Below are 5,418 nucleotides of genomic sequence, written 5' to 3' on the forward strand. Positions count from 1 at the left end.
GTAATCCGTCAACACGGTGTGGGTGGAGCTGTGCAGCACACTGCAGAAAATACTCCACGGAAGCAGTTTTTACACCAACCACAGAGCTCACTGGAGTGCTGAGCTGTCAGAGGTGGAGGACCTGAGCAGCAGTGGTGGACATGATGGAGCAATGTTAGATTATTCTGAAATGATCCCTGGGTGTGCCATGAGAGTCTTACTATTCCAGCAAAAAAAAAAAAAAAAAAGTTTCTAAAGATAAATTATGGCTTTATTATTGGCTAATCAATGATAAATCCATTTGACTGACATATCACCTTCTGAAAAGGGACAGCATCTGGACTATTTTCCATTTATTAGCTACTAATTAAGCATTTAGTAATGGATTGCCAACTTTGATAACCACATTGGTACCAACCAAAGGGATTCTTCACTTTTCTTTATAAGTGATCTAGGGTAGAATTAGTAAATCATTTATCAATAATCACTGACGCCTGGGGTTACAATTCAGAAAGCTTTTCGAAAAGGTCCCATATTTTTTTTAATCTTTTATCATTTCATTTGTCTTTGGGTATGGTTCTGTTGGTGGGTGAGTAGGGGATGGATCATTTTCATTTATTGTATTTAATATATATTCATGCTCTGTTTTATTTTGTTCGTATTTGTTGTGTGTGTGAACACGTTGAGACTCAATTGTATGAAATGTTCTGCATAAAAAAACTTGACTTGATCTGTTGAAGAGATTGAGATTGATTAATTTCAAATAATTTTGCTCCAAAAAATATCCCAACATTCCATTTTCCAGGTTGATGGCTCACTTTCAACCAATGATAATGTCCTGAAATAAAGTTAAAAGTTCACTTCAGTGAAGCTGAACAGCTTTACTTGCTTCAGGAACTTTCTAGAAGTTATGACTTAGTGTGTAGAAATGAGGTACTTACAATATCCATCCATCCATTATCTATACCGCTTATCCCTTTCGGGGTTGCGGGGGGCTGGAGCCTATCCCAGCTACAATGGGCGAGAGGCGGGGTACACCCTGAACCGGTCGCCAGCCGATTGCAGGGCCACATACAAGGACAAACAAACATTCACGCTCACACTCACACCTACGGACAATTTAGAGTCATCAATTAACCTAATGAGCATGTTTTTGGTCTGTGGGAGGAAGCCGGAGTACCCGGAGAGAACCCATGCATGCACGGGAAGAACATGCAAACTTCACACAGAAAGGCCCCCGCCTGACCCGGGGATCGAACCGGCAACCTTCTTGCTGTGAGGCACCCGCACTACCTGCTGCGCCACCGTGCAGCCCGTACTTACAATATACACATGTGAAATGATCTAATCCCTTACCATACTGTTTCAGTATTTTCAATACATCACAATTTGAAGAGTCATGACTTGACAAAATGTATGGTTACTGTTCACAGTGTGAGGAAACATGACTGCAAACATACAGTGCATCAGAAGTCAGCTTCACTCCTTTCTGCAGGCATTAATCTTACCCCATGAATTTGGCATTATGGGCATTAAAATTGCAGAAGAATGAGACGGCTGAAACAGAAGAGATGGATGTAGAGAAGAGCAGGAGAGACAACCCACGTGAGAAGTTCTCTAAAGATTTCTACCCTTTCCTGCTGACTGTCTCCAGCTTTGTTTGTTCCACTTTGAAGACTCTGGTGGACATGATACACACTGAGAGGTGTTTAATCAAGTATGGCGCTGGTTTGAAGTGGGACTGGAGATGTCAGGAGATCAGAGGGGGATAACAGAGAAATAGTTTCATTAAACTCCTCTGCAGGGGGTCTGAGGTTGCCAAGGAGGCTTGGCAGACGCCTCATCTCAAGGAAATATTAGTGTTTCCTGGAATTTACCTCACAGATCTACAAGGGAGGAGGTGAGGAGGTTTGGATCGGCTTGATGGAGTAACACATAGTGAGGAAGAGTTAACATGGAGCAGATATGAACTTGAATGCTAAAAGAACAAAAGATGAGTATAGTGCAGAAACTGGGAAGGAGATATCACACTTTTTTTTTTTGCTCAGATCCTTACTTCTTTACTGCTGCTCTGACTCCAAGAATGATTACCCGCTTCAATCACTGTCCAACTCATGCTCTCTAAAAGCTGCATTTCATTTGTTTGGCTGTCTTTCCCAGCCTGTTTGCCTCATCAGTCAAAGTTCTATTTCATGTGCCTGATGAGATCTTCTCACCTCCAAAAAGGACAGTCTTGCATTCACCATTTACATTACATTTCTGACATTATCCAGTTGCTTTTAAAGGTTTTCATGAGCGTAAGTGATCACCAAATGCTCTCAGCATATAGAGAAGTAAGGAATCTTAAACCGAATCATCATAATGTGGTTTGAACATGACAGTGTACTGCTCTCCTCTTCACATTAGTGCAACTAGCCTGTTTAGCATTTTGATTGTTGTAATAATTCTGTAGCCTAACAATCAGTTGTACATCACGGTACAAGACCCAGGAGGCTGTGCATTACAAACACCTGGCAAAGATGAGTAAAGTCTTGTAAGAAATCTATTCCAGGCCCAGCACTCAGAGATTAACCCTTGGCTTGGGATAATTACGTCAGATCCCTTTAATCCCAAACAATTTAGCAGCGGCAGTGACTCAACTACAAGTTGCCTTACTGATGAAATGCATGCTGGTCCAGGTATCAGGAGAGGTGTAATTCCATATTTGCTTTACATGTTGAAATGAGTGCTTGTAATTTTACTCATCGTAGTGTAACTAAAACATTTCATTTCTGTGAGTAATAATGATGATTATAAAGTTATAAAGGTTGAAAAGCTTACAAAGGCAGCACTGGTGGTGATAGTGGCTGTAACCTGGCGGTAGCACGTGTTCTAACAGTAGAAAAAAGAGAAGGCTGCCTCCTATTTTTATTGTTAGCTCTTTGACGACCTCTAGTGGTCATGGCAGGTACTCCCACTACTCTGCTGAAGGTCAGTATTTCAGCCAGCAGAGGGCTCCTGCACTCCCTGCACACTTGGTCCATTGTCTCTGTCGCTCTCTTTTTGAATGATAGTATGGAAAAACTGAACATGTGATGAGATAAGGCAACATTAATCTGCTGGTCTGGGTATTGTGGTTTTTCTTTATGAAGCAACGCTTAAATGCACAAGACCCAGAGACATTGAAGCGAGAGACTGCTGCAAAAATAAAGATTTAATTCCAGTGAATTTAAACAAACTTTCAGTTTTGATTAAAGTGAAAAGGCCTTATGGAGTGACATAATGAACAATTACAAATATCCATCCATCCATCATCTATACCGCCTATCCCTTTCGGGGTTGCGGGGGGCTGGAGCCTATCCCAGCTACAATGGGCGAGAGGCGGGGTACACCCTGAACCGGTTGCCAGCCGATTGCAGGGCCACATGTAAGGACAAACAAACATTCACACTCACACTCACACCTACGGACAATTTAGAGTCATCAATTAACCTAATGAGCATGTTTTTGGTCTGTGGGAGGAAGCCGGAGTACCCGGAGAGAACCCACGCATGCACGGGAAGAACATGCAAACTTCACACAGAAAGGCCCCGCCTGACCCGGGGATCGAACCGGCAACCTTCTTGCTGTGAGGCACGCGCACTACCTGCTGCGCCACCGTGCAGCCAGCAATTACAAATATCAATGAAATGAATTAATCAGCAACAAATAAACGGTTTAGGGCGGTCAGGGACGTTAGATGTCAGAGATATGCAGATTTCTGGAATCTGCAACTAAATCAGTAAAGGGCCACAATTTTACTAATGTTGTTTTTATTTTTTTTGTTTGTTTGTTTCTCTACAACAGGTTTTCTTGAAAATCATGGCCATTTACCAGGCCGGGGAAGTCTAACGAACAGTGCTTTTGGTTGCATTATGGGAAATGTAGGATCTACAGTTTGGGAGCTGCAAGTTGCTTTGTGCAACAGAGTAGAAAACTGACCAAAAGCTAACAAATGAAAGAAAAATCAACTCAACCGTATTTTATTTCCATTGGATGCAAAGTGCATAATAACAGCTGAACACATATAATAACAAGCTCAAGAGAACAGGGACAGTGTTACACCGGACACGCATCCGCTCCTTCTGTAACTTCCTGTTGCCTGATCCACCCCCAAACACTGGCTCCCAAGGAGGGGGAGGATACATGACACCAGGAAGCAGACAAGGAAGCATTCATGGGAAAAAATGCCACCAGAGCATTTGTTCCCATACTCCTGTCACACATCACATTTACTGTACTGAACTGACTGTACTGACTTTTTATGGATTAATTGAAGAAATATTCTATAATCTGAATATATCTGTAAAAGTTTCTGAACTAGGAAGTTTGTCTTTGGTGCTCCCTGTTTTGGAGAGCTTGAATCAAACTCACACAGGCGTACCAGGAAGTCTCAGGCAGAAAGCACATCAGTTTGCCTCTCTAGACTCTCTGATGTGTTCATGGGACTGGTTACAAAAATCATATCTCAGCAGATTTAGCAGTATAAATCTGGCAGTTATGAAAATAAGCAACTTTCATAACTGCCAAGTTCCCCACATTTCTGTACATGCTTAGTCTGGTCAAACCACCTCTGTGAGGCAGTCAGCCCTATTTGTTATGAAACTGAGGTATCAGACATGTAGCTTTAGGCTATGCTTTTATCAGATGGAGAACATCGTATCAAAGAACATCTTGTTGTCTCCTGCAGTTTACTGTACATTGTACTGGTAACAGGGCTGTGCAGCTAACATAATGTCACCTGATTATCCAACAGAGGTCTCTTTTTAAAGGGGTACTCCATCAATTTTACAAATAAAGGTTAGCTTACTCATTGGGGTGAGTGTTATTCATCCTTTGGAAACAGTCTCTGTGGCTCTGGAGGAGTTTCTAAAGTCAGAGAAAATAACCCTGATCCATCATTAGGGTCAAACTGAATGCCAAGCATTTTTCATGACCTAGACAGTTTGTTTTGTCTAGTAGATCAGATCAGATCAGATCAGATCAGATCAGATCAGATCAGATCAGATCAGATCAGATCAGATCAGATCAGAAGTGAAGCCATCATAAGTACAGGAATTTAGAAGCATGAATAGTGGTTTCTATATGAAGACACCACCATAGTCTGGCTATATGGCATGTAATTACTAAGAATTCATGTCCCAAAAAGAAATCATTAAAATAGTAATACTGTAGCTTTTTTCATTGGAAGGGCTGAGAAAATACTGATGTCTGTCTGAGATACTAAAGGGTGAACTATCATGTGTTTCTGTGCAACCATATAAGTGAGTAATGAGAAGTAACTTTATTAGGGTTTAATGTGTGGTAGGTATCCTGTTCCAACTGCTACAATTTCAGGCTTTAGGACCTGGAGGGGGAGGATTCTTCCCCCACTGCCCCTGGATACCATGGGCGGGACTGGCCTGGAAATAAGATTCCAGT

The sequence above is a fragment of the Chaetodon trifascialis genome, chromosome 16 (assembly GCF_039877785.1).
Source record: "Chaetodon trifascialis isolate fChaTrf1 chromosome 16, fChaTrf1.hap1, whole genome shotgun sequence".
In the NCBI taxonomy this organism is placed as follows: Eukaryota; Metazoa; Chordata; class Actinopteri; order Chaetodontiformes; family Chaetodontidae; genus Chaetodon; species Chaetodon trifascialis.